A 16,283-nucleotide genomic window follows, 5' to 3' on the forward strand; every position below is an offset into this window, starting at 1 on the left:
CTACCAGTATGGAAGTGATGGTCATTTCTACGTTCCGGGCAACCTAGGCCTCACAATAGGGCGTTGTTCCACCAGATTGAATAGTTAGGGCCTAAGAAATCAACACCAGAAGCATAAAATACAATATAAATATAACAGTTTTTCCATCGTATAAAGCGAATAATTTCAACCAGTGTGAATGTTATGGTCATTTCTATATTCCGAGCAACCTAGGCTACACTCTAGGGCGTTGATCCACCTGAGAGAATAGTTAGGGCCTTAGAAGTCAACGCCAGAAGCATAAAATTCAATAAAGATGCAACAGTTTTTCCATCGTATAGCAGGAATAATAGCAACCAGTGTGAATGTTATGGTCATTTCTACATTCCGAGCAACCTAGGCTTCGCTCTAGGGCGTTGGTCCAACAGATTGAATAGTTAGAGCCTTAGCAGTCAACGTCCGAAGCATAAAATACAATATAAATATACCTGTTTTTCCATCGTGTAAAACGAATAATTTCAACCAGTGTGAATGTTATGGTCATTTCTACATTCCGAGCAACCTAGGCTTCACTCTAGGTCGTTGATCCACCATATTGAATAGTTAGGGCCTTAGAAGTCAACGCCGGAAGCATAAAATGCATTAAAAATACAACAGTTTTTCCATCGTATAAAAGGATTAATTGCAACCAGTTTGAAAGTGTTGGTCATTTCTACGTTCCGGGCAACCTAGGCTTCACTCTAGGGCGTTGCTCCACCAGATCGAATAGTTGGGGCCTTAGTAGTCAACGCCAGAAGCATAAAATACAATAAAGATGCAACAGCTTTTCCATCGTATTAAACGAATAATTTCAACCAGTACGAAAGTTATGGTCATTTCTACGTTCCGGGCAACCTAGCCTTCACTCTAGGGCGTTGCTCCACCAGATCGAATAGCTAGGGCCTTAGAAGTCAACGCCCGAAGCATAAAATACAAAATAAAGAGTACAGTTTTTCCATTGTATAAAACGTATAATTGCTACCGGTGTGAAAGTTATGGTCATTTCTACGTTCCGGGCAACCTAGGCTTCACCCTAGGTCCTTGTTCCACCAGATGGAATAGTTAGGGCCATAGAAGTCATCTCCCGAAGTATAAAATACAAAATAAATAGAACAGTTTTTCCATCGTATAAAACTAATAATTTCAACCAGTGTGAAAGTAATGGGCATTTCTACGTTCCGGACAACCTAGGCTTCACTCTAGGGCGTTGCTCCACCACATCGAATAGCTACGGCCTTAGAAGTCAACGCCAGAAGCATAAAATACAATAAATATACATGAGTTTTTCCATCGTATATCAGGAATAATTGCAACCAGTGTGAAGGTGTTGGTCATTTCTACGTTCCGGGCAACGTAGGCTTCACTCTAGGGCGTTGTTCCAACAGATCGAACACTTAGGGCCTAAGAAGGCACCGCCAGAAGCATAAAATACAATATAAATATAACAGTTTTTCCATCGTATAAAACGAATAATAGCAATCAGTGTGAAAGTTATGGTCATTTCTAAGTTCCGGGCAACCTAGGCTTCACCCTAGGGCGTCGCTCCAACAGATTGAATAGTTAGGGCCTTCGAAGTCAACGCCCGACGCATAAAATGCAATAAAAATGCAACAGATTATCCATCGTATAAAAGGATTAATTGCAACCAGTTTGAAAGTGATGGTCATTTCTACGTTCCGGGCAACCTAGGCTTCACCCTAGGGCGTTGTTCCGCCAGATGGAGTAGTTAGGGTATAAGAAGTCAACCCCCGACGCATAAAATGCAATAAAAATGCAACAGTTTTTCCATCGTATAAAAGGATTAATTGCAACCAGTTTGAAAGTGATGGTCATTTCTACGTTCCGGGCAACCTAGGCTTCACCCTAGGGCGTTGTTACACCAGATGGAATAGTTAGGGCATGAGAAGTCAACGCCAGAAGCATAAAATACAATATAAATATAACAGTTTTTCCATCGTATAAAACGAATAATAGCAACCAGTGTGAAAGTTATGGTCATTTCTACGTTCCGGGTAACCTAGGCTTCACCCTAGGGCGTTGCTCCAAAAGATCGAACAGTTAGTGCCTTAGAAGTCAACGGCCGAAGCATAAAATACAAAATAAATAGAACTGTTTTTCCATCGTATAAAACGAATAATTGCTACCGGTGTGAAAGTTATTTCCATTTCTACGTTCCGGGCCACCTAGGCTTCACCCTAGGGCGTTGTTCCACCAGATGGAATAGTTAGGGCATAAGAAGTCATCGCCACAAGCATAAAAGACGATATAAGTACAACAGTTTTTCCATCGTATAAAATGTATAATTGCAAACATTGCGAAGGTAATGGTCATTTCTACGTTCCGGGCAACCTAGGCGTCACTCTAGTGCGTTGCTCCACCACATCTAATAGCTACGGCCTTAGACTTCAACGACAGAAGCATAAAATACAATATAAAAACAACAGTTTTTCCATCATATAAAACGAATAATTGCAACCAGTATGAAAGATAACGTCATTTCTACTTTCTGGGCAACCTAGGCATCACCTAGGGCGTTGCTCCAACAGATTGGATAGTTAGGGCCTTAGAAGTCAACGCCAGAAGCATAAAATACAATATAAATACAACAGTTTTTCAATCGTATAAAACGAGTAATTGCAACCAGTACGAAAGTTAACGTCATTTCTACGTTCCGGACAACCTAGGCTTCACCCTAGGGCGTTGCTCCAACAGATTGAATAGTTAGGGCCTTAGAAGTCAACGCCGGAAGCATAAAATGCAATAATAATACATCAGTTTTTCCATCGTATAAAAGGATTAATTGCAAACAGTTTGAAAGTGATGGTCACTTCTACGTTCCGGGCAACCTAGGCTTTACTCTAGGGCGTTGCTCCACCAGATCGAATAGTTAGTGCCTTAGAAGTCAACGCCAGAAGCATAAAATACAATATAAGCACAACAGTTTTTCCATCGTATAAAACGAATAATTGCTACCAGTATGGAAGTGATGGTCATTTCTACGTTCCGGGCAACCTAGGCATCACTCTAGGGCGTTGTTCCACCAGATTGAATAGTTAGGGCCTTAGAAGTTAATGCCCGAAGCATAAAATGCAATAAAAATACAACAGTTTTTCCATCGTATAAAAGGATTAATTGCAACCAGTTTGAAAGTGATGGTCATTTCTACGTTCCGGGCAACCTAGGCTTCACTCTAGGTCGTTGTTCCACCAGATGGAATAGTTAGGGCCTTAGAAGTCAACGCCCGAAGTATAAAATACAATAAATATACAAGAGTTTTTCCATCGTATATCAGGAATAATTGCAACCAGTGTGAAAGTGATGGTCGTTTCTACGTTCCGGGCAACGTAGGCTTCACTCTAGGGCGTTGTTCCAACAGATCGAACACTTATGCCCTAAGAAGGCACAGCCAGAAGCATAAAATACAATATAAATATAACAGTTTTTCCATCGTATAGAACGAATAATAGCAATCAGTGTGAAAGTTATGGTCATTTCTACGTTCCGGGCAACCTAGGCTTCACCCTAGGGCGTTGCTCCAACAGATCGAATAGTTAGTGCCTTAGAAGTCAACGGCCGAAGCATAAAATACAATATAAATAGAACTGTTTTTCCATCGTATAAAACGAATAATTGCTACCGGTGTGAAAGTTATTTCCATTTCTACGTTCCGGGCAACCTGGGCTTCACCGTAGGGCGTTGTTCCACCAGATGGAATAGTTAGGGCATAAGAAGTCAACGACAGAAGCATAAAAGACGATATAAGTACAACAGTTTTTCCATCGTATAAAATGTATAATTGCAAACATTGCGAAAGTAATGGTCATTTCTACGTTCCGGGCAACGTAGGCGTCACTCTATTGCGTTGCTCCACCACATCTAATAGCTACTGCCTTAAACGTCAACGATAGAAGCATAAAATACAATATAAATACAACAGTTTTTCCATCATATAAAACGAATAATTGCGACCAGTATGAAAGATAACGTCATTTCTACTTTCCGGGCAACCTAGGCATCACCTAGGGCGTTGCTCCAACAGATTGAATAGTTAGGGCCTTAGAAGTCAACGCCAGAATCATAAAATGCAATAAAAATACAACAGTTTTTCCATCGTATAAAAGGATTAATTGCAACCAGTTTGAGAGTGATGGTCATTTCTACGTTCCGGGCAACCTAGGCTTCACTATAGGGCGTTGATCCAACAGATTGAATAGTTAGGGCCTTAGGAGTCAACGCCCGAAGCATAAAATACAATATAAATATAACAGTTTTTCCATCATATAACAGGAATAATTGCAACCAGTTTGAATGTGATGGTCATTTCTACGTTCCGGGCAACCTAGGCCTCACTCTAGGGCGTTGTTCCATCATATTGAATAGTTAGGGCCTAAGAAATCAACGCCAGAAGCATAAAATACAATATAAATATAACAGTTTTTCCATCGTATAAAACGAATAATTTCAACCAGTGTGAATGTTATGGTCATTTCTACATTCCGAGCAACCTAGGCTACACTCTAGGGCGTTGGTCCACCAGAGAGAATAGTTAGGGCCTTAGAAGTCAACGCCAGAAGCATAAAATTCAATAAAGATGCAGCAGCTTTTCCATCGTATAGCAGGAATAATTGCAAACTGTGTGAAAGCACTGGTCATTTCTACGTTCCGGGTAACCTAGGCTTCACTCTAGGGCGTTGTTCCACCAGATCGAACAGTTAGGGCATAAGAAGGCAACGCCAGATGCATAAAATACAATATAAACACAACAGTTTTTCCATCGTATAAAACGAATAATTGCTACCAGTATGGAAGTGATGGTCATTTCTACATTCCGGGCAACCTAGGCCTCACTCTAGGGCGTTGTACCACCAGATTGAATAGTTAGGGCCTAAGAAATCAACGCCAGAAGCATAAAATACAATATAAATATAACAGTTTTTCCATCGTATAAAACGAATAATTTCAACCAGTGTGAATGTTATGGTCATTTCTACATTCCGAGCAACCTAGGCTACACTCTAGGGCGTTGGTCCACCAGAGAGAATAGTTAGGGCCTTAGAAGTCAACGCCAGAAGCATAAAATTCAATAAAGATGCAACAGTTTTTACATCGTATAGCAGGAATAATAGCAAACAGTGTGAAAGTACTGGTCATTTCTACGTTCCGGGTAACCTAGGCTTCACTCTAGGGCGTTGTTCCACCAGATCGAACAGTTAGGGCATAAGAAGGCAACGCCAGAAGCATAAAATACAATATAAACACAACAGTTTTTCCATCGTATAAAACGAATAATTGCTACCAGTATGGAAGTGATGGTCATTTCTACGTTCCGGGCAACCTAGGCCTCACAATAGGGCGTTGTTCCACCAGATTGAATAGTTAGGGCCTAAGAAATCAACACCAGAAGCATAAAATACAATATAAATATAACAGTTTTTCCATCGTATAAAGCGAATAATTTCAACCAGTGTGAATGTTATGGTCATTTCTATATTCCGAGCAACCTAGGCTACACTCTAGGGCGTTGATCCACCTGAGAGAATAGTTAGGGCCTTAGAAGTCAACGCCAGAAGCATAAAATTCAATAAAGATGCAACAGTTTTTCCATCGTATAGCAGGAATAATAGCAACCAGTGTGAATGTTATGGTCATTTCTACATTCCGAGCAACCTAGGCTTCGCTCTAGGGCGTTGGTCCAACAGATTGAATAGTTAGAGCCTTAGCAGTCAACGTCCGAAGCATAAAATACAATATAAATATACCTGTTTTTCCATCGTGTAAAACGAATAATTTCAACCAGTGTGAATGTTATGGTCATTTCTACATTCCGAGCAACCTAGGCTTCACTCTAGGTCGTTGATCCACCATATTGAATAGTTAGGGCCTTAGAAGTCAACGCCGGAAGCATAAAATGCATTAAAAATACAACAGTTTTTCCATCGTATAAAAGGATTAATTGCAACCAGTTTGAAAGTGATGGTCATTTCTACGTTCCGGGCAACCTAGGCTTCACTCTAGGGCGTTGCTCCACCAGATCGAATAGTTGGGGCCTTAGTAGTCAACGCCAGAAGCATAAAATACAATAAAGATGCAACAGCTTTTCCATCGTATTAAACGAATAATTTCAACCAGTACGAAAGTTATGGTCATTTCTACGTTCCGGGCAACCTAGCCTTCACTCTAGGGCGTTGCTCCACCAGATCGAATAGCTAGGGCCTTAGAAGTCAACGCCCGAAGCATAAAATACAAAATAAAGAGTACAGTTTTTCCATTGTATAAAACGTATAATTGCTACCGGTGTGAAAGTTATGGTCATTTCTACGTTCCGGGCAACCTAGGCTTCACCCTAGGTCCTTGTTCCACCAGATGGAATAGTTAGGGCCATAGAAGTCATCTCCCGAAGTATAAAATACAAAATAAATAGAACAGTTTTTCCATCGTATAAAACTAATAATTTCAACCAGTGTGAAAGTAATGGGCATTTCTACGTTCCGGACAACCTAGGCTTCACTCTAGGGCGTTGCTGCACCACATCGAATAGCTACGGCCTTAGAAGTCAACGCCAGAAGCATAAAATACAATAAATATACAAGAGTTTTTCCATCGTATATCAGGAATAATTGCAACCAGTGTGAAAGTGATGGTCATTTGGACGTTCCAGGCAACCTAATCTTCACTCTAGGGCGTTGTTCCACCAGATCGAATTGTTAGGGCCTAAGAAGTCAGCGCCAGAAGCATAAGATACAATATAAAGGTAACAGTTTTTCCATCGTATAGAACGAATAATAGCAACTAGTGTGAAAGTCATGGTCACTTCTACGTTCCGGGCAACCTAGGCTTCACTCTAGGGCGTTACTCCACCAGATCAAACAGTTAGGGCCGTAGCAGTCAACGACCGAAGCATAAAATACAAAATAAATAGAACAGTTTTTCCATTGTATAAAACGAATAATAGCAACCAGTGTGAAAGTTATGGTCATTTCTACGTTCGGGCAACCTGGGCTTCACCCTAGGGCGTTGCTAAAACAGATTGAATAGTTAGGGCCTTAGAAGTCAACGCCCGATGCATAAAATACAAAATAAATAGAACAGTTTTTCCATCGTGTAAAACGAATATTTGCTACCGGTGTGAAAATTATGGTCATTTCTACGTTCCGGTCAACCTAGGCTTCACCACAGGGCGTTAGTCCACCAGATAGAATAGCTAGGGCCTAAGAAGTGAACCCCAGAAGCATAAAATACAATATAAATACAACAGTTTTTCCATCACACAAAACGAATAATTGCAACCAGTATGAAAGCTAGGGTCATTTCTACTTTACGGGCAACCTAGGCTACACCCTAGGGCGTTGCTCTTACAGATTGAATAGTTAGGGCCTTAGAAGTTAATGCCCGAAGCATAAAATGCAATAAAAATACAACAGTTTTTCCATCGTATAAAAGGATTAATTGCAACCAGTTTGAAAGTGATGGCCATTTCTACGTTCCGGGCAACCTAGCCTTCACTCGAGGGCGTTGCTCCACCAGAACGAATAGCTGCGGCCTTAGACGTCAACGCCAGATGCATAAAATACAATATAACTACAACAGTTTTTCTATCGTATAAAACGAGTAATTGCAACCAGTATGAAAGTTAACGTCATTTCTTCGTTCCGGGCAACCTAGGCCTCACTCTAGGGCGTTGTTCCACAAGATTGAATAGTTAGGGCCTAGGAAGTGAACGCCAGCAGCATAAAATAGAATATAAATACAACTGTTTTTCCATCATATAAAACGAATAATTGAAACCAGTGTGAAAGTTATGGGCATTTCTACGTTCCGGGCAACCTAGGCTTCACTCTACGGCGTTGTTCCACCAGATCGAATAGTTAGGGCCTAAGAAGTCAGCGCCAGAAGCATAAAATACAATATAAATATAACAGTTTTTCCATCGTATAAAACGAATAATAGCAACCAGTGTGAAAGTTATGGTCATTTCTACGTTCCGGGCAACCTAGGCTTCACCCTAGGGCGTTGCTCCAACAGTTCGAATAGTTAGTGCCTTAGAAGTCAACGGCCGAAGCATAAAATACAAAATAAATAGAACTGTTTTTCCATCGTATAAAACGAATAATTGCTACCGGTGTGAAAGTTATTTCCATTTCTACGTTCCGGGCAACCTAGGCTTCACCGTAGGGCGTTGTTCCACCAGATGGAATAGTTAGGGCATAAGAAGTCAACGCCAGAAGCATAAAAGACGATATAAGTACAACAGTTTTTCCATTTCTACGTTCCGCGCAACGTAGGCGTCACTCTAGTGCGTTGCTCCACCACATCTAATAGCTACTGCCTTAGACGTCAACGACAGAAGCATAAAATACAATATAAATACAACAGTTTTTCCATCATATAAAACGAATAATTGTAACCAGTATGACAGATAACGTCATTTCTACTTTCCGGGCAACCTAGGCATCACCTAGGGCGTTGCTCCAACAGATTGAATAGTTAGGGCCTTAGAAGTCAATGCCAGAAGCATAAAATACAATATAAATACAACAGTTTTTCCATCATATAACAGGAGTATTTGCAACCAGTTTGAAAGTGATGGTACTTGCTACGTTCCGGGCAACTTAGACTTCACTCTAGGGCGTTGCTCCACCAAATCGAATAGTTAGTACCTTAGAAGTCAACGCCAGAAGCATAAAATACAATATAAACACAACAGTTTCTCCATCGTATAAAACGAATAATTGCTACCAGTATGGAAGTGATGGTCATTTCTACGTTCCGGGCAACCTAGGCATCACCCTAGGGCGTTGCTCCACCAGATTGAATAGTTAGGGCCCAAGAAATCAACGCCAGAAGTATAAAATACAATATAAATATAACAGTTTTTTCATCGTATAAAACGAATAATTTCAACCAGTGTGAATGTTATGGTCATTTCAACATTCCGAGCATCCTAGGCTACACTCTAGGGCGTTGGTCCACCAGAGAGAATAGTTAGGGCCTTAGAAGTCAACGCCAGAAGCATAAAATTCAATAAAGATGCAACAGTTTTTCCATCGTATAGCAGGAATAATTGCAAACAGTGTGAAAGTACTGGTCATTTCTACGTTCCGGGTAACCTAGGCTTCACTCTAGGGCGTTGTTCCACCAGATCGAACAGTTAGGGCATAAGAAGGCAACGCCAGAAGCATAAAATACAATATAAACGCATCAGTTTTTCCATCGTATAAAACGAATAATTGCTACCAGTATGGAAGTGATGGTCATTTCTACGTTCCGGGCAACCTAGGCCTCACACTAGGGCGTTGTTCCACCAGATTGAATGGTTAGGGCCTAAGAAATCAACACCTGAAGCATAAAATACAATATAAATATAACAGTCTTTCCGTCCTATAACAGGAATAATTGCAACCCGTGTGAAAGTGATGGTCATTTGGACGTTCCAGGCAACCTAATCTTCACTCTAGGGCGTTGCTCCACCAGATCGAATAGTTAGTGCCTTAGAAGTCAACGCCAGAAGCATAAAATACAATATAAACACAACAGTTTTTCCATCGTACAAAACGAATAATTGCTACCTGTATGGATGTGATGGTCATTTCTACGTTCCGCGCAACCTAGGCCTCACTCTAGGGCGTTGTTCCACCAGATTGAATAGTTAGGGCCTAAGAAATCAACGCCAGAAGCATAAAATACAATATAAATATAACAGTTTTTCCATCGTATAAAACGAATAATAGCAATCAGTGTGAAAGTTATGGTCATTTCTAAGTTCCGGGCAACCTAGGCTTCACCTTAGGGCGTCGCTCCAACAGATTGAATAGTTAGGGCCTTAGAAGTCAACGCCGGAAGCATAAAATGCAATAAAAATACAACAGTTTTTCCTTCGTATAAAAGGATTAATTGCAACCAGTTTGAAAGTGATGGTCATATCTACTTTCCGGGCAACCTAGGCTTCACTCGAGGGCGTTCCTCCACCAGAACGAAAAGCTGCGGCCTTAGACGTCAACGCCAGATGCATAAAATACAATATAACTACAACAGTTTTTCTATCGTATAAAACGAGTAATTGCAACCAGTATGAAAGTTAACGTCATTTCTTCGTTCCGGGCAACCTAGGCCTCACTCTAGGGCGTTGTTCCACAAGATTGAATAGTTAGGGCCTAGGAAGTGAACGCCAGCAGCATAAAATAGAATATAAATACAACTGTTTTTCCATCATATAAAACGAATAATTGAAACCAGTGTGAAAGTTATGGGCATTTCTACGTTCCGGGCAACCTAGGCTTCACTCTACGGCGTTGTTCCACCAGATCGAATAGTTAGGGCCTAAGAAGTCAGCGCCAGAAGCATAAAATACAATATAAATATAACAGTTTTTCCATCGTATAAAACGAATAATAGCAACCAGTGTGAAAGTTATGGTCATTTCTACGTTCCGGGCAACCTAGGCTTCACCCTAGGGCGTTGCTCCAACAGATCGAATAGTTAGTGCCTTAGAAGTCAACGGCCGAAGCATAAAATACAAAATAAATAGAACTGTTTTTCCATCGTATAAAACGAATAATTGCCACCGGTGTGAAAGTTATTTCCATTTCTACGTTCCGGGCAACCTAGGCTACACCCTAGGGCGTTGCTCTTACAGATTGAATAGTTAGGGCCTTAGAAGTTAATGCCCGAAGCATAAAATGCAATAAAAATCCAACAGTTTTTCCATCGTATAAAAGGATTAATTGCAACCAGTTTGAAAGTGATGGTCATTTCTACGTTCCGGGCAACCTAGGCTTCACTCTAGGGCGTTGCTCCAGCAGATCGAATAGCTAGGGCCTTAGAAGTCAACGCCCGAAGCATAAAATACAAAATAAATAGTACAGTTTTTCCATTGTATAAAACGTATAATTGCTACCTGTATGGAAGTGATGGTCATTTCTACGTTCCGGGCAACCTAGGCCTCACTCTAGGGCGTTGTTGCACCAGATTGAATAGTTAGGGCCTAAGAAATCAACGCCAGAAGCATAAAATACAATACAAATATAACAGTTTTTCCATCGTATAAAACGAATAATTTCAACCAGTGTGAATGTTATGGTCATTTGTACGTTCCAGGCAACCTAGGCTTCACTCTATGGCGTTCTTCCACCACATCGAATAGCTACGGCCTCAGAAGTCAACGCCTGAAGCATAAAATACAATAAAAATACAACTGTCTTTCCATCCTATAACAGGAATAATTGCAACCCGCGTGGAAGTGATTGTCATTTGTACGTTCCAGGCAACCTAGGCTTCACTCTAGGGCGTTGTTCCACCAGATCGAATTGTTAGGGCCTAAGAAGTCAACGCCAGAAGCATAAGATACAATATAAATATAACAGTTTTTCCATCGTATAGAACGAATAATAGCATCCAGTGTGAAAGTTATGGTCATTTCTACGTTCCGGGCAACCTAGGCTTCACTCTAGGGCGTTGCTCCACCAGATCGAATAGTTAGTGCCTCAGAAGTCAACGCCAGAAGCATAAAATACAATATAAATACAACAGTTTTTCCAACGTATAAAACGAATAATTGCAACCAGTATGAAAGTTATGGTCATTTCTACGTTTCGGGCAACCTAGGCTTCACTCTATGGCGTTCTTCCACTACATCGAATAGCAACGGCCTCAGAAGTCAACGCCTGAAGCATAAAATACAATAAAAATACAACAGTCTTTCCGTCCTATAACAGGAATAATTGCAACCCGTGTGAAAGAGATGGTCATTTGTACGTTCCAGGCAACCTAGTCTTCATTCTAGGGCGTTGTTCCACCAGATCGAATTGTTAGGGCCTAAGAAGTCAACGCCAGAAGCATAAGATACAATATAAAGATAACAGTTTTTCCATCGTATAGAACGAATAATAGCAACCAGTGTGAAAGTTATGGTCATTTATACGTTCCGGGCAACCTAGGCTTTACCATAGGGCGTTGTTCCACCAGATGGAATAGTTAGGGCCTAAGAAGTGAACGCCAGAAGCATAAAATACAATATAAATACAACAGTTTTTCTATCATATAAAACGAGTAATTGCAACCAGTATGAAGGTTGTGGTCATTTCTACTTTCCGGGCAACCTAGGCTTCACTCTAGGGCGTTGCTCCACCAGATCGAATAGTTAGTGCCTCAGAAGTCAACGCCAGAAGCATAAAATACAATATAAATACAACAGTTTTTCCAACGCATAAAACGAATAATTGCAACCAGTATGAAAGTTATGGTCATTTCTACGTTCGGGGCAACCTAGGCTTCACTCTACGGCGTTGTTCCACCAGATCGAATAGCTAGGGCCTAAGAAGTCAGCGCCAGGAGCATAAAATACAATATAAATATAACAGTTTTTCCATCGTATAAAACGAATAATAGCAACCAGTGTGAAAGTTATGGTCATTTCCACGTTCCGGGCAACCTAGGCTTCACCCTAGGGCGTTGCTCAAACAGATCGAACAGTTAGTGCCTTAGAAGTCAACGGCCGAAGCATAAAATACAAAATAAATAGAACTGTTTTTCCATCGTATAGAACGAATAATTGCTACCGGTGTGAAAGTTATTTCCATTTCTACGTTCCGGGCAACCTAGGCTTCACCCTAGGGCGTTGTTCCACCAGATGGAATAGTTAGGGCCTAAGAAGTGAACGCCAGAAGCATAAAATACAATATAAATACAACAGTTTTTCTATCATATAAAACGAGTAATTGCAACCAGTATGAAGGTTGTGGTCATTTCTACTTTCCGGGCAACCTAGGCTTCACTCTAGGGCGTTGCTCCACCAGATCGAATAGTTAGTGCCTCAGAAGTCAACGCCAGAAGTATAAAATACAAAATAAATAGAACAGTTTTTCCATCGTATAAAACTAATAATTTCAACCAGTGTGAAAGTAATGGGCATTTCTACGTTCCGGACAACCTAGGCTTCACTCTAGGGCGTTGCTCCACCACATCGAATAGCTACGGCCTTAGAAGTCAACGCCAGAAGCATAAAATACAATAAATATACATGAGTTTTTCCATCGTATATCAGGAATAATTGCAACCAGTGTGAAGGTGTTGGTCATTTCTACGTTCCGGGCAACGTAGGCTTCACTCTAGGGCGTTGTTCCAACAGATCGAACACTTAGGGCCTAAGAAGGCACCGCCAGAAGCATAAAATACAATATAAATATAACAGTTTTTCCATCGTATAAAACGAATAATAGCAATCAGTGTGAAAGTTATGGTCATTTCTAAGTTCCGGGCAACCTAGGCTTCACCCTAGGGCGTCGCTCCAACAGATTGAATAGTTAGGGCCTTCGAAGTCAACGCCCGACGCATAAAATGCAATAAAAATGCAACAGATTATCCATCGTATAAAAGGATTAATTGCAACCAGTTTGAAAGTGATGGTCATTTCTACGTTCCGGGCAACCTAGGCTTCACCCTAGGGCGTTGTTCCGCCAGATGGAGTAGTTAGGGTATAAGAAGTCAACCCCCGACGCATAAAATGCAATAAAAATGCAACAGTTTTTCCATCGTATAAAAGGATTAATTGCAACCAGTTTGAAAGTGATGGTCATTTCTACGTTCCGGGCAACCTAGGCTTCACCCTAGGGCGTTGTTACACCAGATGGAATAGTTAGGGCATGAGAAGTCAACGCCAGAAGCATAAAATACAATATAAATATAACAGTTTTTCCATCGTATAAAACGAATAATAGCAACCAGTGTGAAAGTTATGGTCATTTCTACGTTCCGGGTAACCTAGGCTTCACCCTAGGGCGTTGCTCCAAAAGATCGAACAGTTAGTGCCTTAGAAGTCAACGGCCGAAGCATAAAATACAAAATAAATAGAACTGTTTTTCCATCGTATAAAACGAATAATTGCTACCGGTGTGAAAGTTATTTCCATTTCTCCGTTCCGGGCCACCTAGGCTTCACCCTAGGGCGTTGTTCCACCAGATGGAATAGTTAGGGCATAAGAAGTCATCGCCACAAGCATAAAAGACGATATAAGTACAACAGTTTTTCCATCGTATAAAATGTATAATTGCAAACATTGCGAAGGTAATGGTCATTTCTACGTTCCGGGCAACCTAGGCGTCACTCTAGTGCGTTGCTCCACCACATCTAATAGCTACGGCCTTAGACTTCAACGACAGAAGCATAAAATACAATATAAAAACAACAGTTTTTCCATCATATAAAACGAATAATTGCAACCAGTATGAAAGATAACGTCATTTCTACTTTCTGGGCAACCTAGGCTTCACTCTAGGGCGTTGCTCCACCAGATCGAATAGTTAGTGCCTCAGAAGTCAACGCCAGAAGCATAAAATACAATATAAATACAACAGTTTTTCCAACGCATAAAACGAATAATTGCAACCAGTATGAAAGTTATGGTCATTTCTACGTTCGGGGCAACCTAGGCTTCACTCTACGGCGTTGTTCCACCAGATCGAATAGCTAGGGCCTAAGAAGTCAGCGCCAGGAGCATAAAATACAATATAAATATAACAGTTTTTCCATCGTATAAAACGAATAATAGCAACCAGTGTGAAAGTTATGGTCATTTCCACGTTCCGGGCAACCTAGGCTTCACCCTAGGGCGTTGCTCAAACAGATCGAACAGTTAGTGCCTTAGAAGTCAACGGCCGAAGCATAAAATACAAAATAAATAGAACTGTTTTTCCATCGTATAGAACGAATAATTGCTACCGGTGTGAAAGTTATTTCCATTTCTACGTTCCGGGCAACCTAGGCTTCACCCTAGGGCGTTGTTCCACCAGATGGAATAGTTAGGGCCTAAGAAGTGAACGCCAGAAGCATAAAATACAATATAAATACAACAGTTTTTCTATCATATAAAACGAGTAATTGCAACCAGTATGAAGGTTGTGGTCATTTCTACTTTCCGGGCAACCTAGGCTTCACTCTAGGGCGTTGCTCCACCAGATCGAATAGTTAGTGCCTCAGAAGTCAACGCCAGAAGTATAAAATACAAAATAAATAGAACAGTTTTTCCATCGTATAAAACTAATAATTTCAACCAGTGTGAAAGTAATGGGCATTTCTACGTTCCGGACAACCTAGGCTTCACTCTAGGGCGTTGCTCCACCACATCGAATAGCTACGGCCTTAGAAGTCAACGCCAGAAGCATAAAATACAATAAATATACATGAGTTTTTCCATCGTATATCAGGAATAATTGCAACCAGTGTGAAGGTGTTGGTCATTTCTACGTTCCGGGCAACGTAGGCTTCACTCTAGGGCGTTGTTCCAACAGATCGAACACTTAGGGCCTAAGAAGGCACCGCCAGAAGCATAAAATACAATATAAATATAACAGTTTTTCCATCGTATAAAACGAATAATAGCAATCAGTGTGAAAGTTATGGTCATTTCTAAGTTCCGGGCAACCTAGGCTTCACCCTAGGGCGTCGCTCCAACAGATTGAATAGTTAGGGCCTTCGAAGTCAACGCCCGACGCATAAAATGCAATAAAAATGCAACAGATTATCCATCGTATAAAAGGATTAATTGCAACCAGTTTGAAAGTGATGGTCATTTCTACGTTCCGGGCAACCTAGGCTTCACCCTAGGGCGTTGTTCCGCCAGATGGAGTAGTTAGGGTATAAGAAGTCAACCCCCGACGCATAAAATGCAATAAAAATGCAACAGTTTTTCCATCGTATAAAAGGATTAATTGCAACCAGTTTGAAAGTGATGGTCATTTCTACGTTCCGGGCAACCTAGGCTTCACCCTAGGGCGTTGTTACACCAGATGGAATAGTTAGGGCATGAGAAGTCAACGCCAGAAGCATAAAATACAATATAAATATAACAGTTTTTCCATCGTATAAAACGAATAATAGCAACCAGTGTGAAAGTTATGGTCATTTCTACGTTCCGGGTAACCTAGGCTTCACCCTAGGGCGTTGCTCCAAAAGATCGAACAGTTAGTGCCTTAGAAGTCAACGGCCGAAGCATAAAATACAAAATAAATAGAACTGTTTTTCCATCGTATAAAACGAATAATTGCTACCGGTGTGAAAGTTATTTCCATTTCTCCGTTCCGGGCCACCTAGGCTTCACCCTAGGGCGTTGTTCCACCAGATGGAATAGTTAGGGCATAAGAAGTCATCGCCACAAGCATAAAAGACGATATAAGTACAACAGTTTTTCCATCGTATAAAATGTATAATTGCAAACATTGCGAAGGTAATGGTCATTTCTACGTTCCGGGCAACCTAGGCGTCACTCTAGTGCG

This window comes from Calliopsis andreniformis, unplaced genomic scaffold (assembly GCF_051401765.1).
Source record: "Calliopsis andreniformis isolate RMS-2024a unplaced genomic scaffold, iyCalAndr_principal scaffold0002, whole genome shotgun sequence".
In the NCBI taxonomy this organism is placed as follows: Eukaryota; Metazoa; Arthropoda; class Insecta; order Hymenoptera; family Andrenidae; genus Calliopsis; species Calliopsis andreniformis.